Here is a 26,574-nt window from a genome sequence, read left to right as displayed (position 1 = left end):
ACAAAATATGGCAATACGTAAGAAAATAAACAATGCTTTCTTGGAACGAAGAATAATCTATAAAATCAATCACTGTGGAAAGGTAAACTTTTGTATTTTCTCTCAAGAGTCAACTTCTTACAATAGTTTTTCTCGTAATTAATCTCCCGTGCCCCTTTTCCTCTCTCCCCTATTCTATTTATATGGGATGTTCTCTAAAACCCTAAAAAGGTACAACAATGAGAATATTCCTATCGCTCGTCCCAAGACTACACTAGTCGTTGTTCCTACTCTTCGCTACTCGACCTCGGCTTTAACGACTTTCTCAGCGACTGCTCATTGTTGGGCTTCAATCGACCTCGGCTTGGCCGCCCAAATCAAAACACAGTCTTCTCACTTAACGAATTTCCCATGCCTGATTTCCTAAGCCGAATTTTGACCCATACAGTTAGTCACTCCGCATGTCGAGGTCGCCTTCTGGTCGGCCCCGATGAGCGGACTTTATCAGTTGGTAACTTAGGAAAAGTTTTTTGGTGTGGTGATCGAGTAGAGGTGTCCGTAGCTGAAGCAATGACGTGTCGTTTTGAGAGTCGTTGGTCATGAGGCTGGTGCAGGGTGACATCACGACGCATGCATCACCATTGCGTATATTTCTGATGCATTGCCTCATTCCTCGAGCTCCTGTCGTTTTGATCTAGGGCCACTGGCGGTTGCTTGCATCGATTCGAACACCTCTGATGTCTATAAATATAAAGGGGAGAACTTCTCAATGGAACTTTTGCATTCTCTGATTTCTTCAACCCTGCACTTGCTTCCTTTTCTTCTTCTTGTGTTCTTGCTCCTTGTAATTGCGGTCATTGCCACCCTTTCTTCTTTTTCTATTCCATTGTATACATAATGGAAAATGGCTAGCGTGACCCCCAACGCTGAGACGATCTCTGACCCTACTCCTTTATCGGTGGCATGCCTTCTGGTGGATGAGAATCAACGGTTATAGATGATGAGAGCTTTTCCACTGTGGAAGAGATTGTTCTTCATAACCCTACTTCTAGGTCCGACTTCTCTAAGGGACCCACCCATGAACCGGAGTCTGCAAAGTGTGAGATAGAGGCGAAGCATCTTGCCACCCTTAGGACTAAATATGGCATTCCAGCCCACGTTGACCTGGTTCTGGCCGGAGATGACGTGGTTCAAGTTCACCAGCCTAGGTATTGTGCATTTTATGCCTACCCATTCCAGATAGTCTATTCTCTTCCTCTTCCTCTATTGACGGAGGAGTTCTGCTGTTATTACCGCATCTGCCCGGCACAGCTTTCTCCCTACCATTACAAGGTCTTACTTATGTTGGCGAAGTTTGTGGATCTCACCAGCTGCGAAGTCTCTATCCGCCATCTATTGCATCTCTTTGGACCGAGCTTCCATAGGGGCATGATGATTCACCTCCGAAAGGGTTGGTGATGGGAATGGATAATAGGATGAACCGCCGGTTTTGGGCCCATCATTTCTTCATCAAAACCAAGCACGTGGTGGCGAACCCTTGCGAATTTCCTGAACAATGGAACTTTGCTCGTAAGTGTCGTTATTTGGAGTACATTCTTCCCTTATCTTCATGTTTCGTGACTTCCTACATTGTTTTTCCTTTTGCAACTGAGAGGCAACCCCCTTCTTTGATTGCCTATATCAGTGATTGGGTGGCCCGTGTCTTGCCTCACACCGTAGAGATCCGTGACTGGGCATCCTTCAACAAGAGGTTTGAGCTCAAGCCCTCGACCAGTAAGTCGGGTTTCGCCGTTATAACTATTTCACTTTTGTTGTGGTGCATTTATTTCTGCTGTTTATGGTTTTCTTTTGATGTTACGTCGGAGAACTTCTAAGAAGGTGAAGGCTCATGTCCCCACATTTCGCTAGGCAGTCTCTTTGGCTGGGATGCAGTTTGTGTTGGCCGAGTCTGGGCGAAATGCTTTTTCCGAAACTCCGATAATAAGCGAGCGTGGTCGTCAGATGACCATTCTATCAGCGGAGGTCCCGGCCTGCCTGATAGTTTATTTAGTGGACGAATCTTCCCCTGGCGAGGAGGAAATGGTACCATTGAAGAGGCGACGAGTAGAGGCTATGGCCACACCTATGTGGGCAATGACTGTGGATATGGAAGCGGTGTGCCCTTCAGCCTCGAGGGTTTTCTCCCCCATCAGAGGTTATCGTAGAAGCTAGGCTGTTAGAGACGGTGGAGGCTACTGTGGAAAGGGAAACACCGGGGGAAAACGAGGTTGGCTCTTTGTCTATTGGTGGTAGAGGAAAAATGGTCGCTAGAGAAGGATGAAGGGTCCGGTTCCGATATCGACCCTGAGGAGGTGCGAACTTTCGAAGAGAGATTTACTCGAGTGGAGGTGAGGACCGAGGGGTCCACTCAAAATATTAGCATCCCCATGGCTTTCAAATTGTTGGTCAAATCGGAGCGTGTGGTTCCGGCTTAAGGTCCCTATGCACGGAGTCCGAGAACAGGACCTTGCAGATGTTGAAGGATACGAACCTGTCATTAGGCATTACCGGGATGGCCCTGTGAGTAAGTCCTCTCTTAGCGTTTTAATTTCTTCTTTCCTTTACGTTATTTGCCTTTGCTGACCCTTCTTTGTCTGTTTATCAGACTCTCATCCTGGAGATTGAGAGCGCCCATCTGTAGGAGAAGAGTACGGCTCTCTATAAGAAGATAGAGTCAAAATACAGAGAGTACCGTACCAAACACAAAACCCTGGTCCGCATGCTTGGTAAGGATGCTTTGTTCCCAACTCTTCGTGACGAGTTGAGGTATAAGAATGAGGAGTTGAAGGAGAAGGAAGATGAGTTCATGAGGGTTATTGGCAAATGCAGCAAGCTCAAAGATGTTAAGGACCAAAAACGATGAGCTCGAGGTGAGCAATGGGGTCATGGCCGAGTGCGTCGACCTCCAAGCTCATGTGACATCCTTAGGGGACGAGCTTGAGCAGAGTGAAACTAGAGCTAATGGCATAAGGGATGAGCTGGCTACCAAAGCTGCGGAGTTGGAGCGAATTGAGAGAGCTAGAATGGCCGTGGTGGTAGAGACGGCGGCACTAGCGGGAATCCTCCGTATCCTCAACTCTGAGCGGGCTAGTGAAGCAAAGACCTCTGCTCTTAAAGAGGCAAGGTTCGAAGAGCGGATAGGTGGAATGGAAGGAGAAGTCCAGGATTTGAATGAGCAGGTAGCCACCCTCAAGGCCGAGAAAGCGCAGTAGCAAGCTCAGTCGTCTACCTCTCATGCTTCCACTTTTCCTAATGTCCCACGAGACTCGTACGAGAAGTGGGTCCATGCTAAGGCTCATCTTGGCATATACAGGGGTTTGATAGCGGCCGAAAAAGCCTCTAAGCCATAGTTTGAGGATGCTCATGTTAAGGTATGTACAGCTCGCGCCGCTTGCGGCTATGATCCCGGCACGCCCAGGAGGGATGATAACGAAGAGGATTTGAACGGGATTGAGCCAGATGCTTGGTATGAAAATGAGTACTCAAATAGCAAGGGCGTCGATGGTGATGGTGATGGGGGAGATGCGGCTGAATAGTGTGCTTTTCTCTGTACTTTTCTTCTATCTCTTCTTTTTTTATTTTGCGGGCACTTGACTGGCCCTTGTAAGATGAAATTTTGCAATGATAATACTTTTGTTTTCTGGTCTTGAACTTCTTATTTTTCCCTTAAATGTTTTCTGCCTTGGTTGGGAACACTTAGGTCGACTGTTGTAAGCACGTGATTTTTGCCCTATATGAGTATTACTCCCAAAAAAAAAAATTCAAAATCAAATGATTTTCCTCGGTGTGCAATTTTGTGAGATTTTGTGATATTTTTGGATAATTATTTGTATTTGTCTGTGTTTGCTTATTTGTTAAATTAATAAAAAATACAAAAATATGTCGCATTTTGCATGTAGGATTTAATTCTACAATTGTTAGTAATTAAATTAGTTTTACAAAAATTAAAATTACAAAAATAGGCATCTTTTGCATTTTTAGCATTCAATGCCAAATGAACAATTTTGTGCTTAATTATTACTTAATTGTGCGTTAATTGTTATTGGGAGTTAATTTGCGCTTTTATAACTTAATTTAGTTCTTAATAATAATTTAAGTACTTTTATAATTTAGTTTTAGAAAAATAAAAGAAGAAAAGAGAACAAAAATACAAAAGAAAATCGGATTGGGCCACTTCTTCAATTGTAAGCCAAAGGCCCAAAAAATTGCCCAATCTTCTCCATGACCCAGTCCACTACAGACCGGGTCGACCCGGTCCGCCCCATTAACCCATTAACCCAACACCCCTTCTTCATTTTTTCAAAACACAAAACAAAAGAAAAAAAGAAAAGAACAAAAAACCCTAAAACACTAACTCATCCGCCCCCCTTTCTCATCTTTCTTCTTCTTCTCCAAACACCAACCTCCCCATCAATGGCTACCCTCCTCTTCATCACACAGTCATGGGCTGCCCGCTGCCTCCGTCTACGGCCAAGCGACCACCATCGCGACTTCATCTTCGTCGTTCGACGTCAAGCTCGGGTTTGAAGCTCGACGTCCATGGCAGCCTTTACCCCCAACATACACACACACACACACGTCGTCCAGCACGTTCCCAGTGCGTCATCGCCACTGCTTCTCCTCCTTCCTCCGTCTGCTACATCCAAACAGCCCCACGACTACTGTTCGTCTTCTCCGGCGACGAGCTTGAAGCTCAACACCCATGGTTGCTGCTGCCTTAGCTTCGACCTCCATCCCCAGCTGCTACTGTCCGTCGACCTCCCCTACCGCTTCAAGCTTGAGATGCTTCACCATGAACGACGAAAGCAGTCCGCCATGGCTGCTGTCACTGCCTCGTCGTCCAGTCCCCCCCCCCCCCCCGCTGCTGCTTCTTCACGTTCCAAGCTCGAGCCAGTCATCCAAACTCAGTCACGTAACCAAACGGAACCCCAGCTGCTTCGTTCCTTCACTTCTATCGCGACAACTGCTGTTGCTGCTCCGGCGCGGCTTCAGTCAACTTCTTAGGTTCGTTCATCGTCGTTTGGTCGAGCTCTTCGTTGAATTAGTCGTTGAGTCCAGACAGATTTATTCCCATTTGAGGTTTGTCGAAACAGTCCATACAATCGAATTCGTCGTTGTTCATCTCCGGTTAGTAGATTTGAGTTTTATTTTGTCTGTATTTTGTTTTGATATTTTTCGAATCTAAAAGCAGCAAATGTTTGTTTTGTTCATGTCTATGGTTAGATATTTGATTTTTGGTTTTGTTCATGTTCATATGTTTTGTTAAATTAATTTTCAGATTTCAAAATAGAAGTTTAATTAGTTGTTTTTCATGTTTATTTCATGTTTGTATTATTGTTTATGCAAATATTTGTTAGTTTAATGTTTGTTAGATTCAAATTGAAATTTAATTAATTATCTCTTCAATTTGTCTCATGTTGTTATGTATTTTCCAGAAATTAGTAATGTTGTTTGAATCATGTGAATCTGTCATGTTTTGTTCCTTAAAAATAGATTTAATTCATGTTCGTCTTGGTTTGAAGTTCATGTTTAATCCAGTGATTTAATGTGAGTTTGTGTTTGTTTTTGATTGGTTTGATGTAGTTTGAATCATGTATTTTGTTGTTTGTATTGTTGTATCCTTGCTAAATTAACCAGGATTGGTTCCCGATATGGTTAATTTAGTTCCATTAATTTGGAGTTGTGTTGTTCATCGTGTTCATATAATTGTTGTTGAAGATTGTTGAGAAATTGGTCATCTTGACTATATTTTGGTCAAATTATGATTAATTGATTGTTTAGAGCAGAGGGGTAATTTGGTAAATTGCATTGCATTCGGGGGTAGATTTGTAATTGCAATAAGGTCGGAGGGGTAGTTTGGTAATTGAACATTATTTTGATTCTTTATGTTAAGCATGGGGGACAAATATAATGGGGTGGGGTTTTTGATGTACTTGTTTAATATAATGGGGGACAAGACAAAACATAATGGGGAGGAATCTTGTACTTGTTTAATGTAGGCATGGGGGACATATTGTAATGGGTTGGGAATGTGGTATTTATTTAATGTAGGCATGGGGGACAAAGTTTAAAATAAAGAAGACATTTAATAGTGGGTCAAAGCATGCCATTGGGGGAATAATTTTGGGTTGGGAATTGAAGACTTGTCTTGCTATATATATAGAGTCATTCTTGACTTGAAAGGGAGTTTTTTTTGGAGAGTTTTGAGAACTTGAACATTATTGGAAGACTTAGAGATTATTATTGAGAGATTTTTACACTTGAGAGAGGATAGACTTGAAACATTTTGAGAGTAAAAGAGAAATGCAATTTGAACTTTCACTCGAATAATTTCCGTTTGCTTTTCTTCGAGTGTTATTCAAAAATCCGAAACTACTGCATCTTGTATCTTTTCTCTCTTCTGCTTTGACTGCGATTGCACTTTTGCATTGCTGATTTTTCAATCCGTTGCTGGGTTATTCTACTGGTTGTTACTGGTTTTGCGGTGTTGCTGAACCTGCTGTTGCTGTGTTATTACTGCTGCTGACTCCTACTTCTTTTGTTCCTGTACTGCTGTTTCCAGGTACACATTTGTACACTCTCGGCTTGAAGAGAAAAAATGAAATATTAATCAGGCTTTGTTCCTGTTGAATTCCTCCTGTTTGGATTTGTGTTTGAATACAATTTCCCTTTCTTTGTATAAAAATGTAGTCGATTGATTAATGAGTAATGATGTTGCATATGTTAACTTCTTCATCTAATAATATTAGTTCAAATTAATCAAAGTTGTTTCGATATTATCATCTGTCTCATGTTCTAGTATTATTGAGTAATAAAATATAGAATGAAAGCAGTTTTCCTTTGTACAAACTCGATCGCAATTTTCCATTCACATTAGTCGTAACTTAATAACTAATAAGTTACGTTTTCAGCATGTAATTAATTGAGGAATTTTCTTTTATTTTTAGAGACAAACTTAATAGAAAAATGTAGTCGTTATAGGTTTATCCTTTAAAATGAAAATGAGACGAGCCTCGCCAAATAAATCACACATCGTTGGGCCCTTAATAAATACATAATCATTGACTAGACTTTGGATTTGGCCGTTTAATGAACCTTCACGGTCTCTTCCTAAAATAACAATACGTTAGTCTCTTTAGGACGCGCCTTGATAAATCTTACCTTCTTAAACTCGGGTGCACATTTATGTGACCCAAATCCAAATCTCAACGGAGTCGAAACGTGTTTCTAATCACGGGTACATTGATTGTGACGTGGTTCGAGTTGCGTGTCCATGACGTTGCAAATTACTTTTAAAAATAAGAATGAGATGAGCCTCGCCGAATAAAAATACAAAATTGCGGGGCCCTCAGTAAATATTTACTTTAAAATTGCTTAGACTTCGGGATGGACCGTTTAGCAAAATTCACGGCCCTACCCAAAGTAAATGATACGCTAGTCGCTTTAGGCGCGCCTTTAATAATTTAATTTTCTTAAACGCGGGTGCACATTTATGTGACCCAAATCCAAATCTCAACAGAGTGGAAATATGCCAACAACCACGGGTGCATTGATGTGACGTGGTTCGAGATGTGTTTCCACGATGTTGCAATTCTTGATACAAATAACAGTAAATGATAAAAGCGGTTAAAAGATAAAATTTGCACATAGGTTCATATTTGTATAAAATCAAATAATCAAGCCGAATATAACAGTTGAGCGACCGTGCTAGAACCACGGAACTCGAGAATGCCTAACACCTTCTCCCGGGTTAACAGAATTCCTTATCCGGATTTCTGGTGCGCAGATTGTAGTATGGAGTCATTCTTTTCCTCGATTCGGGATTAAACTGGTGACTTGGGACACCCTAAAATCTCCCAAGTGGCGACTCTGAAATAAACAAACAAATCCCGTTTCGATTGTCCTTTAATTGGAAAAACTCCTTGTACCCTCGCGGGGGCCATAAAAAGGAGGTGTGACAGCTCTGGCGACTCCACTGGGGATATTTTATGACCCAGAACCACTGGTTCAGGGTTAAGAATTCGAGCTTAGAATAATTGTTATTATTTGGCTTTATTTATTATCTGATTTTTTACATGTTTGAGCCTAATGTGCTAAATGTTGCTTTTACCGCTTTGATATTATTTGGACTGTATATATAAACTGTGCCGAAACCCCTCTCTTCTCTCTCTTGAGGAGTGCACGCTGGTCGTGGCTTCTTTCTGTTAGTGTCATATACCAAAATAGAACGAGGATTCGGTGGAGTTGCAAAATCGGATGGCCTTTTGGTTACCGGTACACAGCTCCCATCCTTGGCTCGAGTTGTCCGCTCGGGTAAGCCAGGTCTAGAACAAATACTCAAGTTTTTAAACTTAGTATAACAAAGCCTCATGCCGGATCCCTAGTAGGAACGTTTGTTTGCATCACGTGCATTTGACTTTGGAGGCTCAACACAGGGGTTGGGTCTGTCTAGGACAGGTGTACCCAAAAACGAAAATGACCATCCTGATGCATCTTACTTGTTACTACTTGCGCATTAATTTGATTCGGACTTGTGTGTTGACTAACTTGTGAATATCAGGAATAATATTTTGAAATTGAAAAATAAAAGAAAAAGAAATAGCGGTTAGGGAATTGATTGTTCATTTTTGAATAAAACCAAATGCCCAAATACTGTCAAAACTCTGCCAAAATTTTGAGAAAATAAGAAAAAGGTCTTATTAGTTTGTTTTATTAAAAGCAAAGGAAAAATAGAAAAGAAAAAGAGAGTCGTTGTTCTGTTTTGTTTTTTAAAAAAAAATAGAAAAAATATATAGTTTGTCTTGCCATGAAAACGAAAATGAAAATGAAAAAGAGTCTTATTTTTAAAATGGTTGTTTTATTTATTTGTTTATGAAAATGCAAAAATAAAAAAAATAAAAAAAAGAGTCTTTCATTATTTGTCACAAATATATATATATGTATATATATAAATCCAAAAGTTTTTTTTATTTCCAAAATATATATATATATATGTTTTTATTTGTTGCAAAAAATATTTGTCTTGCCAAAAAGTCTAGAAAAGTCTTTGACCCCCAATTTTCAAAACAAAAAAAAATCCAAAAATATTTTCCATTATTGACTTCCTTAGAAAGTCCTTCTAATTGTTTTAAAAAAAATATAAATATATATATATATATATATATATATATATATATATATATATATATATATATATATATATAGATATAATAAAATAAAATAAAAATCCGAAAATATTTTGATTCTTCTTTCAAAATTGAAAAGAAAATTCAAAATTTAAAAAAAAACATCTTTAGAAGCATTTCTTTTATCAAAGGTAAAATTTCGAAAAATATTTTCTTCTTTTTCTTTAGAATAAAAAAAAAAAGAAAAAATAAACAAATGAAAATTCAAAAAAGAAATATCTTAGAAGTCTTTCTTTTAAAAAGAAAATCAATCAAAAAATAATACTCCCTTTCTTCTTTTAATGTAGTTCTTTCACAAATCCAAAAAAAAAGGAGTTAGTTCATCTACTTATTCATGATCGCCCGAACTACGCGGGTTTGATTCTCACCGGATGTGAGATACGTAGGCAACCCTCATCGGGTCCAACCCCACCTTTTGCTAAAAAGCCAAAAACAAATAAATAATAATAAAAGAATAATATGTCAAATTTTAATTTTGTCATAAAGAAGTCGGGTGACGTTGTTTTATCAAGACATAGCCGAATGTTCCCGAAAGGGACGCCGGAAGGCTGACTTTGCATAAACAGCCACTTTTGGGTCATGTTTTGGATTTGGTCCAATTGGCCCACACAGCCTTAAAAATCTTCGTCCCCGAGACGTTGAAAGGCCGTGCTTGCAATATTGAGTTTTCTAATTTGAAAAAATGATAAAAAGAGTCATAAATAAGTCAGGTGATGTTGTTTTGTCATAAATACCCGAATGTTCCCGAAAGGGACGCCGGAAGACTGACTTTGCATAAATAGCCACCTTCGGATCATGTTTAGGATTTTTGGTCTAGTTGACCCACACAGCCTTATAAATCTTCGTCCCTGAAGCGCCGAAGGGCCGTGTTTGCAACACCAAGTTTTATTGTAATTTGAAAAAAAAAGAGTCGGCGGTCAGGTGAGTACCGTTCAAATTTTGTCATAATAAGCCGAGCCAGCTTCGGTCGCGTCTTAAACCGTTCTTGCCGAAATAGCCTTAGAGTATCTTTCAGTTGTCGAAAGGTTATTTTCGTAAAAGAATGGACAAGTTTGTAAAGTGTCAAAATAATCCTCCCCGGCCTCAAATTCATGTGAAATTTGGAGGGGGCCACGCTTGCAAAAAATAACCGTTCGGTTGCATTTGTCAAACGGGGAAAGGAAGCTGGCCGTTTGTTTTTGATTTTGTAAATCTTTTGATTAGAATATGCGAGTTGTTTCATTTTCAAGTTTGTGGGTTAATAATTAAATCCTTGAAACCCAGTTTATTTTAATATGAAAATTGAAAAAAAAATGTTCATTATTGTTTATCTTTTATTGGGTCCGAACTACGCAAGGTCTGATTCATGCGGGGTCATGATACGTAGGCAATCTCAATAAGATTCGACCACAACAAAAAAAAAATCAAAAAATCAAAAAATGAAAAAATCGAAAAAGAAAGAAAAATCGGAAAAAAAAAAGAAAGAAAAAAACAAGATGAAAAAAGAGAAAAATGAAAAAGAGAAAAAAAAATCGAAAAAAAAAGAAAGAAAAAAAAGAAGAAAAAGAAAAAGATGTTGTTAATAATGAGGACTGACTGAGTCAATTCTAACCTGTTTGTTTCGCAAATAAAGTTAAGGTGGTTGGTTTGTGATAAGCCGAACAATAACACTCAGAATCCGTTACTTGCACCTCATGATACACACTCTGCGGGGATCAGGCCTGATAACAGAAGCACTTGAATCCTATTGGGAACTTGTTGACGGAGGTTGATGATATTGAAGCTGGTAATGGTCTTGGCAGTATTGATGCGAAGCTCAGTGGCTAAGATGCTAGTTTTGATAAAGTGGGAGGACGCTCCGTTCCTTGGTTAGCAAGAGAGAAGCTTGTGGTGGCTTATTTTGTTATCATTTCTGTTTGTTCGGATTATTAGGATTGTAATTCGGATATTGTTTTGTGTCAATATTTTTCCGCTTATCTTTCCGTTTTGTCATAGCGGTTTGTTTAAGTTTTGTCCAGGTTGTTTAGGATTTTATTCTGGTTTGTTTTTGTTTTTTTTAAACCATTTCACCGGTAGTCCAATGCAAAATCCGGTCTTTTATTATTTCCAGTCATCTTTTTGTTTAGTCCTTTTGTCATTTTGTTCAACGCCAATTCTAGTGACATGGCATGCGCACACAGTTTGGGCCTAATCTTAAAAGTTAATCATTAAACCCTGGGAAGGGAATCAAAGCATTTAAAGGAAATAAAAACGGTTTGAGATTATTTGGACCCGAGTCGTGTGGAACTGGGGCAAGTAAAACACAAATAAAACCATTAAAAGCAAGATTCGCCAAATTGGCATGAGGGCCATCCATGATAATGAGAGTGTCGCCTAACGGTGCTTTAGAAATGACAAAGGAAGAAGCAAATGTTTAACATAATTGTCAAGTCCAGCACCATCGGAAGAGACTATAAATCTATTGTTTAACTGTGCTGTTTGCACTGGGCATGTTTTGAAGACTGGAATGACGAAGGCATTTTGTTCTGCTACCTAAACACTTTATCCTTCGTTAGCCCTTTGAGCCTTATTTGTTTTCTTTCATACCCCTCGTTTGGAATCAGTAGAAACAAATAGAAAACGCAAGCATGGCAGGTAAAAAAAAAAGAAAGAAAAGAAAACAACAAAACGAAAAAAAGAGAAAAGAAAAGAGAAGTGATAACAAAAAAAAAGAGAAAAAGAAAAAAAGAAGGTCAAAGGAAAAAAAGAGGAATTGGGAACTACGTTTGACCTGATTCCTCAAAGAGGATGCGTAGGCGCTTCACGGCTCGGTCATAGTTTTGAAAAATGAAAAAAAAATCAATTAAGATGTCCCCAAGTAAGAAACTGGGGCAAAGGTTGCGTTTGTTGTAAATAAATCTAATTCCGAAGGTTGTAACAAATAACCCAAAATTAATGCATTTTTTGAGCCTTTAATACCCTTTTTTCTAGCCCTATCCAAAAACCCACATTACGGTCCAAAGAAAGACCTTCTGATCAGTCTTCAAAAGATGCCAAGTCAGACAAATGAAGAGTCTTACTGGCGAACATAACATTCTGTTCCATAGCAGAAAGGACTCTAATCTCCAACAGAAAGAGTCATATCGGCAACATTCCAAATCCCCAGCTGGAAAGAGATATAAAACGAGAGAGTCTTATTGGTGAAAACCTTCACAGGCACCATAAGGCGATGCAAGTTGAGAGAAAAACCAAAATGAGAGAGACTTGATAGTGAAAACCCTTCGGGCACTACAAGTCGAATAAGATTGAGAATCAGATGGGGAATTGCCAATTGAAGATCTTGAAAGATGATTGACGGTAGAGGGTAGGCCACATATGCATGTCATGACCATTAGAGTCGGTATCTGCGTTTGATAGTTTTTTTATTTTATTTATAGTTTCTTTTGTTAAAAGGTCATCTTTTTCCTTTGTCTTGCTACTCTGTTCCCTTTTATCTTTTTCCTTTCATAGAAAAATCCCCAATAGAGTCTGTTTGGTCAGAACAAGTGTGAATTGACTTCAAAATAGGCCATCAATTTTCCAATCATGCCAGATGAGATCTGACTAGTACATCCAAGTGGTATAGTCAGCAAGGAACAAGCGCGAGGCCAGTGTCAAGAAAAATATCCCCAACAAAAGGGAATTGACAAAAGGATTGACGAGTGTCAAGAGGGATATCCTTGCCAAAACCAAGGTTATAAACCTCAAGGCCAAGGCCCGTGAACAAAGCAAGGAGAGCAATGAGCATGGTGTGGGAAATTCATACTAGACTAAAAGGTCAGGGAAATGCCGGTTTCCGAGCTATGCCACAAAAGAAGAAGGATATCCCCAGCAGGAAGGGATTATCCCCAGCACATAATATCATCCCCAACAAGTTATGCAACGCAGAGCAGGTAAGGGAAATGGCATTGATGACAGAAATGCATGCCATAAGGGAGACTGTCAAACTGGGGCAGAAAATTTTCTTTTTATTTAGAAAATTTTCTGGAAGTCAGGTACCTATTCGGGGAAAAATAAGGATAACACCAATCTCAAGGGAAATGATCTTAGAACCAATGTTGCCCCCAACATAATAAGTTTCAATGGAGGAAGTTGTTCCCCAACAAAGGAATCAGAATCCCCCAGCTGTGTTATCCGCGACAGCGTTATCCCCAACTGATAACATTTTACCCCCAACAGGTAAGTAAATAATTCCCCAACAGTGTTATCCCTAGCAGTTGCGAGGAGTCCAACACAAGGTTGGAAAGTCGGTATCCTCAGCGGTTCCTTTCGAGGAAAGGCAAAACGAGTCTCAAGGGAGTTAGTCTTCAAAGGAAGAAGCTAATAATAATAATAATAATAAAAAAAAAATTAATAATAATAAATAAAAGATAATAAAAAATAAAAAGGGGAAGTTGTTCCCCAGCAAGTATTCGAGGTAAGACATTTTCAAGTCTTAAGGATATTTAGGGTTCATCCGCCCTCGAATAGGATATTTTGGGTTCATCCGCCCTCGAATAGGATATTTTGGGTTCATCCGCCCTCGAATAGGATATTTTGGGTTCATCCGCCCTCGAACAGGATATTTTGGGTTCATCCGCCCTCGAATAGGATATTTTGGGTTCATCCGCCCTCGAACAGGATATGTCGGGTTCATCCGCCCTCGAATAGGATATGTCGGGTTCATCCGCCCTCGAATAGGATATGTCGGGTTCATCCGCCTTCGAATAGGATATGATCGGGTTCATCCGCCCTCAAACAGGATATGTCGGGTTTATCCGCCCTCGAATAGGATACGTCGGGTTCATCCGCCCTCGAATAGGATATGTCGGGTTCATCCGCCTTCGAATAGGATATGATCGGGTTCATCCGCCCTCAAATAGGATATGTCGGGTTCATCCGCCCTCGAATAGGATATGTCGGGTTCATCCGCCCTCGAACAGGATATGTCGGGTTCATCCGCCCTCGAATAGGATACGTCGGGTTCATCCGCCCTCGAATAGGATACGTTGGGTTCATCCGCCCTCAAATAGGATACGTTGGTTTCATCCGCCCTCAACTAGGATTTTATTCTCAAAGTTGTGGTTGAAGACAGGCGCCCACCTGAATAACGAGAGGAATACATTTCAGTATTTACATTTCATGTTAGGCGCCCACCTGTATAACAAGGGAATACATTTCATGCCAGGCGCCCACCTGAATAACGAGAGGAATACTTTTCTTGTCTGTCCATTACATATTTTAGGCGCCCACCTGTATAACAAGGGAATACATTCCATGCCTTTACCAATAGGAGACACACTTCCTAGGTCAAGTTTTACCAATAGGAGACGCACTTCCTAAGTTTTACCCATAGGAGATGCATTTCCTCCTAAAGTTTAGTTTCACCCGTAGGAGATGCATTTCCTCCTAAGTTTATTTTACCCATAGGAGACACATTTCCTCCTAAGTTTAGTTTTATCCATAGGAGACGCATTTCCTCCTAAGTTAGTTTTTACCCATAGGAGATGCATTTCCTCCTAAGTTAATTTTTGAGTTCTACCCATAGGAGATGTATTTCCTCCTAAGTTTGTTTTAAGTTTTACCCATAGGAGAGGCATTTCCTCCTAAGTTGTTGTTAAAATCAGGAGCCCGCCTGAAGAGAGGAATGGCGTTTACTTTAAAAAGTTGTTGTTGAAATCAGGAGCCCGCCCGAAGAGAGGAGTGGCGTTTATTTTTAAAGTTGTTTAAATCTCGCCAACCTAAAGAAAGGAATGGCATTTTATTTTCAAAGTTGTTGAAATCAGGAGCCCGCCTGAAGAGAGGAATGGCGTTTATTTTAAAAGTTGTTTTTGAAACCAGGCGCCCACCTGAATAACGAGTGGAATACTTTCCTAAAGTTTATTTTACCCATAGGAGATGCATTTCCTCCTAAGTTTGTTTTAGTTTCACCCATAGGAGATGCATTTCCTGCTAAGTTTGTTTTACCCATAGGAGGTGCATTTCCTCCTAAGTTTAGTTTTCACCCATAGGAGATGCATTTCCTCCTAAGTTTGTTTTACCCATAGGAGATGCAATACTTTCTGTTCTAGGTCGCCCACCAGTAAAATGCGGGAATACATTCATGTTCTAGGTCGCCCACCAGTAAAATGCGGGAATACTTTCTGTTCTAGGTCGCCCACCAGTAAAATGCGGGAATACATTCATGTTCTAGGTCGCCCACCAGTAAAATGCGGGAATACTTTCTGTTCTAGGTCGCCCACCAGTAAAATGCGGGAATACTTTCTGTTCTAGGTCGCCCACCAGTAAAATGCGGGAATACTTTCTGTTCTAGGTCGCCCACCAGTAAAATGCGGGAATACTTTCTGTTCTAGGTCGCCCACCAGTAAAATGCGGGAATACTTTCTGTTCTAGGTCGCCCACCAGTAAAATGCGGGAATACTTTCTGTTCTAGGTCGCCCACCAGTAAAATGCGGGAATACATTATGTTCTAGGTCGCCCACTAGTAAAATGCGGGAATACATTCTGTTCTAGGTCGCCCACCAGTAAAATGCGGGAATACATTATGTTCTAGGTCACCCACCAGTAAATGCGGGAATACTTTCTGTTCTAGGTCGCCCACCAGTAAAATGTGGGAATACATTATGTTCTAGGTCGCCCACCAGTAAAATGCGGGAATACTTTCTGTTCTAGGTCACCCACCAGTAAAATGCGGGAATACATTCTGTTCTAGGTCGCCCACCAGTAAAATGCGGGAATACATTATGTTCTAGGTCGCCCACCAGTAAAATGCGGGAATACATTCAGTTCTAGGTCGCCCAAGGGAATACATTCAGTTCTAGGTCGCCCACCAGTAAAATGCGGGAATACATTTCAGTTCTAGGTCGCCCACCAGTAAAATGCGGGAATACATTTCAGCTCTAGGTCGCCCACCAGTAAAATGCGGGAATACATTTCAGCTCTAGGTCGCCCACCAGTAAAATGCGGGAATACTTTCAGTTCTAGGTCACCCACCAGTAAAATGCGGGAATACTTCAGCTCTAGGTCGCCCACCAGTATAATGCAGGCATACATTTCATAATTTTGCATTTAAGCAACTTTTTAGTTTTGTACTACAGATTTTGGAATCAGTAACCCCACCAGAAGGTGGAAGGTTACAACAGGAATCCCCAGCAGTAAACAATAAAATCCCCAGCACCGGGAAGCAGAAGGTTGCAACAAGAGGTCCCAGCACAAATTCAGGCGCATGAGTCAAAAGGAAGAAAGGACGCGTCTTGAAAGAAGTAGCTGGTGAACATTAAATCATGCCCAGCATAACAAGTCTGATGAAGAGAGCCGTACCCACCAGAGGAACCGCCGAAAAGCTTGATGAAGAAAGCCATGTCCCTAGCGGACCAAGCAAAATGATGAAAACTGGTATTCAGAAAAGCAAAGGGCCAGTATCATTCCCAAGTTCAAGGAAGAAAAGCATCGGAGGAAGCACAAGCCAACAAGAAATCAAGGCAACAAGAACAAATTTCAGTCTAGCCTAGCTTCTTGTTTTCTTTTAAACACGGTGTAACAAGGAGATCGGTAAGCAGTGATAACATCATGCAACAGCAGTAACATCGCAGTCCCACGGTAGTCCCAGCTACCAAAACTTCTCGAACTACATTAACCGGATTTCCCTTTAGCCAGGGATATGTAGGAAACCTTTGAAGCAAAGGTTCGGTTAAATCTTTTTCAAAAAAAATGCTTCACACGGAGTACTCGGATGGGCAAAAATCGCTCGCTTTATCTTTGCACGAAAACCCTTCGTGTCTCCGGGCAAAGAGGGGCAGCTGTAAGCACGTGATTTTTGCCCTATATGAGAATTACTCCCAAAAAAAATTCAAAATCAAATGATTTTCCTCGGTGTGCAATTTTGTGAGATTTTGTGATATTTTTGGATAATTATTTGTATTTGTCTGTGTTTTCTTATTTGTTAAACTAATAAAAAATACAAAAATATGTCGCATTTTGCATGTAGAATTTAATTCTACAATTGTTAGTAATTAAATTAGTTTTACAAAAATTAAAATTACAAAAATAGGCATCTTTTGCATTTTTAGCATTCAATGTCCAAATGAACAATTTTGTGCTTAATTATTACTTAATTGTGCGTTAATTGTTATTGGGAGTTAATATGCGCTTTTATAACTTAATTTAGTTCTTAATAATAATTTGAGTACTTTTATAATTTAGTTTTAGAAAAATAAAAGAAGAAAAGAGAACAAAAATACAAAAGAAAATTGGATTGGGCCACTTCTTCAATTGTAAGCCAAAGGCCCAAAAAATTGCTCAATCTTCTCCATGACCCAGTCCACTACAGACCGGGTCGACCCGGTCCGCCCCATTAACCCATTAACCCAACACCCCTTCTTCATTTTTTCAAAACACAAAACAAAAGAAAAAAAAGAAAAGAACAAAAAACCCTAAAACACTAACTCATCCGCCCCCCTTTCTCATCTTTCTTCTTCTTCTCCAAACACCAACCTCCCCATCAATGGCTACCCTCCTCTTCATCACACAGCCATGGGCTGCCCGCTGCCTCCGTCTCCGGCCAAGCGACCACCATCGCGACTTCATCTTCGTCGTTCGACGTCAAGCTCGGGTTTGAAGCTCGACGTCCATGGCAGCCTTTACCCGCACCACACACACACACACGTCGTCCAGCACGTTCCCAGTGCGTCATCGCCACTGCTTCTCCTCCTTCCTCCGTCTGCTACATCCAAACAGCCCCACGACTACTGTTCGTCTTCTCCGGCGACGAGCTTGAAGCTCGACACCCATGGTTGCTGCTGCCTTAGCTTCGACCTCCATCCCCAGCTGCTACTGTCCGTCGACCTCCCCTACCACTTCAAGCTCGAGATGCTTCACCATGAACGACGAAAGCAGTCCGCCAAGGCTTCTGTCACTACCCCATCGTCCAGTCCCCCCCCCCCCCCGCTGCTGCTTCTTCACGTTCCAAGCTCGAGCCAGTCATCCAAACTCAGTCACGTAACCAAACGGAACCCCAGCAGCCTCGTTCCTTCACTTCTGTCGCGACAACTGCTGCTACTGCTCCGGCGCGGCTTCAGTCAACTTCTTAGGTTTGTTCATCGTCGTTTGGTCGAGCTCTTCCTCGAGTTAGTCGTTGAGTCCAGACAGATTTATTCCCATTTGAGGTTTGTCGAAACAGTCCATACAATCGAATTCGTCGTTGTTCATCTCCGGTTAGTAGATTTGAGTTTTATTTTGTCCGTATTTTGTTTTGATATTTTTTGAATCTAAAAGCGGCAAATGTTTGTTTTGTTCATGTCTATGGTTAGATATTTGATTTTTGGTTTTGTTCATGTTCATATGTTTTGTTAAATTAATTTTCAGATTTCAAAATAGAAGTTTAATTAGTTGTTTTTCATGTTTATTTCATGTTTGTATTATTGTTTATGCAAATATTTGTTAGTTTAATGTTTGTTAGATTCAAATTGAAATTTAATTAATTATCTCTTCAATTTGTCTCATGTTGTTATGTATTTTCCAGAAATTAGTAATGTTGTTTGAATCATGTGAATCCGTCATGTTTTGTTGCTTAAAAATAGATTTAATTCATGTTCGTCTTGGTTTGAAGTTCATGTTTAATCCAGTGATTTAATGTGAGTTTGTGTTTGTTTTTGATTGGTTTGATGTAGTTTGAATCATGTATTTTGTTGTTTGTATTGTTGTATCCTTGCTAAATTAACCAGGATTGGTTCCCGATATGGTTAATTTAGTTCCATTAATTTGGAGTTGTGTTGTTCATCGTGTTCATATAATTGTTGTTGAAGATTGTTGAGAAATTGGTCATCTTGACTATATTTTGGTCAAATTATGATTAATTGATTGTTTAGAGCAGAGGGGTAATTTGGTAAATTGCATTGCATTCGGGGGTAGATTTGTAATTGCAATAAGGTCGGAGGGGTAGTTTGGTAATTGAACATTATTTTGATTCTTTATGTTAAGCATGGGGGACAAATATAATGGGGTGGGGTTTTTGATGTACTTGTTTAATATAATGGGGGACAAGACAAAACATAATGGGGAGGAATCTTGTACTTGTTTAATGTAGGCATGGGGGACATATTGTAATGGGTTGGGAATGTGGTATTTATTTAATGTAGGCATGGGGGACAAAGTTTAAAATAAAGAAGACATTTAATAGTGGGTCAAAGCATGCCATTGGGGGAATAATTTTGGGTTGGGAATTGAAGACTTGTCTTGCTATATATATAGAGTCATTCTTGACTTGAAAGGGAGTTTTTTTTGGAGAGTTTTGAGAACTTGAACATTATTGGAAGACTTAGAGATTATTATTGAGAGATTTTTACACTTGAGAGAGGATAGACTTGAAACATTTTGAGAGTAAAAGAGAAATGCAATTTGAACTTTCACTCGAATAATTTCCGTTTGCTTTTCTTCGAGTGTTATTCAAAAATCCGAAACTACTGCATCTTGTATCTTTTCTCTCTTCTGCTTTGACTGCGATTGCACTTTTGCATTGCTGATTTTTCAATCCGTTGCTGGGTTATTCTACTGGTTGTTACTGGTTTTGCGGTGTTGCTGAACCTGCTGTTGCTGTGTTATTACTGCTGCTGACTCCTACTTCTTTTGTTCCTGTACTGCTGTTTCCAGGTACACATTTGTACACTCTCGGCTTGAAGAGAAAAATGAAATATTAATCAGGCTTTGTTCCTGTTGAATTCCTCCTGTTTGGATTTGTGTTTGAATACAATTTCCCTTTCTTTGTATAAAAATGTAGTCGATTGATTAATGAGTAATGATGTTGCATATGTTAACTTCTTCATCTAATAATATTAGTTCAAATTAATCAAAGTTGTTTCGATATTATCATCTGTCTCATGTTCTAGTATTATTGAGTAATAAAATATAGAATGAAAGCAGTTTTCCTTTGTACAAACTCGATCGCAATTTTCCATTCACATTAGCCGTAACTTAATAACTAATAAGTTACGTTTTCAGCATGTAATTAATTGAGGAATTTTCTTTTATTTTTAGAGACAAACTTAATAGAAAAATGTAGTCGTTATAGGTTTATCCTTTAAAATGAAAATGAGACGAGCCTCGCCAAATAAATCACACATCGTTGGGCCCTTAATAAATACATAATCATTGACTAGACTTTGGATTTGGCCGTTTAATGAACCTTCACGGTCTCTTCCTAAAATAACAATACGTTAGTCTCTTTAGGACGCGCCTTGATAAATCTTACCTTCTTAAACTCGGGTGCACATTTATGTGACCCAAATCCAAATCTCAACGGAGTCGAAACGTGTTTCTAATCACGGGTACATTGATTGTGACGTGGTTCGAGTTGCGTGTCCATGACGTTGCAAATTACTTTTAAAAATAAGAATGAGATGAGCCTCGCCGAATAAAAATACAAAATTGCGGGGCCCTCAGTAAATATTTACTTTAAAATTGCTTAGACTTCGGGATGGACCGTTTAGCAAAATTCACGGCCCTACCCAAAGTAAATGATACGCTAGTCGCTTTAGGCACGCCTTTAATAATTTAATTTTCTTAAACGCGGGTGCACATTTATGTGACCCAAATCCAAATCTCAACAGAGTGGAAATATGCCAACAACCACGGGTGCATTGATGTGACGTGGTTCGAGATGTGTTTCCACGATGTTGCAATTCTTGATACAAATAACAGTAAATGATAAAAGCGGTTAAAAGATAAAATTTGCACATAGGTTCATATTTGTATAAAAATCAGATAATCAAGCCGAATATAACAGTTGAGCGACCGTGCTAGAACCACGGAACTCGGGAATGCCTAACACCTTCTCCCGGGTTAACAGAATTCCTTATCCGGATTTCTGGTGCGCAGATTGTAGTATGGAGTCATTCTTTTCCTCGATTCAGGATTAAATTGGTGACTTGGGACACCCTAAAATCTCCCAAGTGGCGACTCTGAAATAAATAAACAAATCCCATTTCGATTGTCCTTTAATTGGAAAAACTCCTTGTACCCTCGCGGGGGCCGGAAAAAGGAGGTGTGACAACTGTGAGTCGAGCTAGTTCGAGGTTAAATGTCGACTTGTGTTTTTAATTGAACAAAGTCGAAACATAAGTTGCCTCGAGTAAGGTCAAATATTTATTTTTAAATTGGTTCGAACGAGGTCGAATGCGAGTCGATATGAGTGAAGTTGAATGTTAAACTCTGATTCGAACAAGGTCGATTATAAGTCAATTCGAGTGAAGTCAAATGTTAATTAATTCGAACAAAGTCGATTGTGAGTCGATTCGAGTGAGGTCGAATCTTTGACTCTGTATGATTCGAACAAGGTCGAATATAAGTCTATTAGAGCAAGGTCGAATGTTAATTAATTCGAACAAAGTCAATTGTGAGTCGATTCGAGCGAGGTCGAACATTAATTAATTCGAACAAAGTCGGATTCAAGCAAGGTCGAATGTTTGACTCTAAATGATTCGAACGAGGTCGAATGTTACTTAATTCGAACAAAGTCGATTGTGTGTTGATTCGAGCGAGGTCGAATGTTAATTAATTCGAACAAAGTTGATTGTGAGTCGATTTGGACAAAGTCGATTGTGAGTCGATTCGAGCGAGGTCGAATGTTTGGCTCTGAGATTGGCGTAATATATAAACTTGGCGGAGAAATGAGAAACTCATGTGTTTCCTTATTTCGCTTTGTTTGTACATTTATTGGAGAAGTTTACATGTTTTTGTTTTGCTAATACATGCATTGGAGAAGTCCCAGTCTATCTAATCCCTTCATCGGCCGACCTAAAGAGGTTGTCGAGAGGTCGGGCGATGAACTTATATTTAAATTCGAGGTGCCCTCTTCGTCACCTCGTTAAAATACCTTCCCGAGAAAACCCAATTGGGACAAACTCGGGTGAGGAAAAAAGAGTACGACTTGGAGGATATCTTGTTTTTAGAAGTTGAAGTATTTGAGGTAAGTGACGTTCTAATTGTTCGGTAGCAATTTTCCCTCCATTGTTTCTAGTTGGAATGACCCTTTGCTTGTTGCCGCCGTGATTTTGTATGGGCCATCCCAATTGGTCCCTAATTTCCTTCTCGTGGATCTTTGCTTGCATGTGTTTTGGCTTTAGGTACGTAGTCCCCGACTTTGAGTGGCATAGCCTTGGCTTTTTTGTTGTACTATCGCTCTGATTGTTGCTTCTGGGCTACCATTCTTATGTAAGCCATGTCTCTTTGTTCTTCGGCCTCGTCGAGATCTTGCCTTATGTTCTCATTGTTGCTTGGCCCGCTTTCATTTGAGTATCTTAGGCTTGGTTCCCCAACCTCAACTGGTATCATTGCATCAGTCCACAAACTAGCGAGTATGACTTTTCCCCTATGCTCGTCTTTGGCATGGTGCGATATGCCTATAACACTTCTGGCAGCACTTTTGGCCACAGTCCCTTGGTATTTTCGAGTTTCGTTTTCATGATATTCAATATTATTTTGTTAGAGGATTCAGCTTGGCCGTTGGTGGCGGGATAATATGGCGTGGAGAGTATTCTTTTGATGTGCCATTTCTCGAAGAACTCAGCAACCCTTTTCCTTGTAAATTGAGGTCCTTGTCACAACTGGTTTCCTTGGGAATGCCAAAGCGGCATACGATGTTCTGCTATATGAAGGCGATCACTTCTTGTTCGCGTATTTGAGCAAATGCACCTGCTTCCACCCACTTAGAGAAATAGTCAGTCAAAACCAAAATAAATCGCACATTACCTCATCCTGCGGGGAGCGGGCCGACGATATCCATTCCCCATTTGATGAAGGGCCAGGGCGACATGACTGAGTGGAGGTGTTCTCCATCTTGGTGGATCATGGGAGCGTACTTCTAGCATGGTTCACATCTTTTAACATAATCAGTTGTTTCCTTTTTCATTGTGGGCCAGTAGTAGCCTGCTCGTATGAGGCATCTGACGAGATCTCGGTTGCAGGTGTGAGCTCCTCAGTGGACCTCGTGTACTTCTTCGAGGATGTGCCTCGTTTGATTTGGTCCTAAAATATTTTCTAGGGGACCACCAATGTTCTTTTGTACAAGTTGTTATTGACAATGTTGTACCTGGCCGCCTGCATTCGAAGCTTCTTGGCTTCTTTTTTGTCGGGTGGGAGTACTCCGTCCTGCAAGAATGAGATAATACTATTGTGCCAGTCCCAAGTTAGGTTTATAGATCGTACCTCAATTTGATCTATTGATGAATGGAGGAGAGTGACCAAGTCCCCCTCTCCGGTTATGATTTTGGTGGCTACTGTCAGTTTGGCGAGGTCATCTGCTTTGATGTTCTGCACTCGGGGTATTTGGTCGAGCTAGCATTCGTCGAACTTGGGTAGTAGTTTGCAAATTTTTGTCCTGGTATTTTTGTAGTAGTTGCTCCTTAATTTGGAAAGTTCATGTGACTTGGTTGACGATGAGTTGCGAGTCGCATCGAAGGATGACTCACCGTTGTTGATACCCAATTTTTTCCTATATTTTTTATATGCATAAATACCTTCAAAATAGAATATATATGCATATATGAGCATGCATAAGGTTTTATAATTTTCCTATAATTTTAAAGATTTTTAATCGATTTATTTCTTCCCCTTTTACTCATAAAATCCCCCACAATTATCCCTCAAATTATGGTTGGGGTGATTTAGTCATTTAAATTCTATATTTATGCCAAAATATTGTTAAAATATTTTTATTGTATTTTTATAGTTGCATTTTATATTTTAAAAGCTAAATTGCATATAATTGCAATATTAGCCCTATTAATGTATAATTACCTTTATATGCATAAACTTGACCTTCTATATTTTTAAATGTTTAATATATATTTTAAATCATTTTAGTATACAAAATTATTCTCCAGAAATTATCTGTTATTTATTATAAATTATATAGGGGAAAATTGACTATTTAAAATATAGCCAGATTTGTATTTCAATCTTAGCCCAAATTAAACACAGTCCCAGCCCAATTTTGTATTAAACTACCCGACCCAAACCCTAAACCCGCCTACCCGACCCAGGATCAATTTAATCATGCTCAGATCAACGACCCGTATTAACCCCTTCCTTTTTATCCCAAACTATCCCCTAACCCTATCTCATTTTCCAAAGCCGTCGCCTCTATATTCTCTCATCTCATCTCCTCTCTCAGCAACCCAAGAAAACCCTAGCCCCTTAGCCGCCGACCTCCCTTCTCCGGTCTTCTCTGGTGATCTCCCATCAACTCCTAAGCCTCCAATGGCTCCTCTAATGCTATGCTTGTGTTCTCTAAGGTCTTTAAAGGCCCAGGGCCACGCTGATATGCACCTAGGGTTTGCCACTTGCCTGTTCTTGGCTACTCCGGTGTGATTCCGAGCAAAATTACGCCATATTTGTCATGATCCTTGGGATTCTAGACAAGTTCTTTCATCTCTATATGGATTTCTTCTGAAAACCCCAATTTCTTCATGTATCTCTTAGATCTGTACAGATCTAGGACGATTCGAGTTGGTTTCATTAGTATTTTACACTGTTCTTGGAACTCTTTTACAAGAATCATCGATTTCAAAGTTTTTCGCCTTCTTCTAAAATTAGGGTTTTCGGAACTTCTTCCAAAACTTTATTTAAACTGATTTTTATGTTTAAACTTCTATTTCTCGCATACTTCGACTGATTCTGTGAGTTTACTACTTCTCCAACTTGCCTATGTTGAAAACCCTAATTTTTTCTAGATTTCTTCGTCTGATTTTGTGACTAGCCTGCTCTTGTTTGAGTTTCTGTGACTATCTCGCTTCGAATGTGTTTCTACTGAGTTTCTTATGCCTAACTTATATCACCTCTGTATGTTTATGTTCATCTTGACTAGTCAATACTTGCGTCTTTGCTTGCTGTGTTTGGTTACTCCTAATTCACTCCTTTTATATGTTGAGACTCTCTCTTTAATTGACTCTGAACTCCTTGTTTCTTGGCTTGATTTGAAAATTTTCCTGTAAGCTCTTGATTCTCCTGTTTTAACTTGTTTAGTTGTTACTCTCCTTAAATCCGTGATTTCGAATCCCTGATTCCCTGACTTACTATGTGCTGATTTTCAATTATTTCCATATTCTGCAACTTTATTTTGTTTTATTACCTTATTTGGTTAACCGAGTACTTTATTGATTCTTCATTATTTGTTTCCCTAATTGAACCCCTATGTACTTACCCCTAATTGTCTATTCGGTACCTGATGCTCTACTTGATTGTTTTCCTCAAATATTTTCTGCCTATTCCGTTGGTTGACTACCCCTTAATTAAAGGAGTACTTGCATTGATTTGATTCTGATTAGTATTTGGTTCCATAATCACTATGCTACTATGATTCTTGCCTTATTTTACCTAATTTTCGAACTACTAAATATACATACTCTCTCATTAACACAAACAGACGAACACTTTGGTTCAAAAGCTCTCTCTCACACTTAAACTTTCTGCTCTCTCTTTTGTGCTATTTGTTATTATTCTGAGCTAGCCGGCTGTAAGCCAAGGCTAACTATTATGCTATCCTGCTCCTTCACTTTTGTTTACTGTCTTCTTTACTGGTATGTTTTAATTTCAATTCAAGTTCCAAAAAATAATATGGGTCTTTTATTGCTTCAGTTCATGTTGTTTCTACTTTGCTTTTTCTTATGGTTTTGCTGTGAAATTTGCAGTTAATATGATTGCATGATTAGGATGTTATGTACTCCCCTCCTTAGGATCAGTATGAACATGTTACCCCCCCCCCCCATATGTGGTCTATCCCCATGTGATTTTGTTCTATCTGGTTTTTGGTATGAGTCTCCTTGTGAAGTAGTCTGCACTCCTAAACTTGTATGGTTTTGGGATTGACCTGAAATTATGTGGACCCTATACTAAACCCCCTTAAGCATTGCTGGTTATATGACTATGTCTGATCAGTTATGTCTGAGCATGTCTGTACCAATTCCTAAGACCTCTGCTTGTTATGTGTTCACAATCATGTGTCCTATGTATCCCCAATCCCAATCACCCCTATGTGTAGGTTTGTTCCTTCTGTTTTGGTCCTGTGAGAATTGCTGATGTGGTTTTGGACTCCATGTTTGATTTACTATTGTCTAATAATGTAACTCCCTCTTTCAAGTTTTTTTACTGCATGACTCCCTCTTTTACTCCACAAACTATTTCTAGCAAATCTCTTTTAATATTGTTTTCCTACTGAAACCTTTCAAACTATGTCAAGCACTCTCACTCTACTCCTAAGTCACTAGGTTCTACCCCCTCCAGTATGTGTACTGCCTTCAGATCCTCTTGAGAACCCTTTGAACTCTGGCATACTAAGGCTGACCCTTCCACATTGCACTTTTTCAATTTTGGTTACCAAGTCTAGGTGTAAGCATTGCACGGG

Source organism: Nicotiana sylvestris, chromosome 4 (assembly GCF_000393655.2).
Source record: "Nicotiana sylvestris chromosome 4, ASM39365v2, whole genome shotgun sequence".
In the NCBI taxonomy this organism is placed as follows: Eukaryota; Viridiplantae; Streptophyta; class Magnoliopsida; order Solanales; family Solanaceae; genus Nicotiana; species Nicotiana sylvestris.
Note: the sequence above shows the minus strand (reverse complement) of the source record.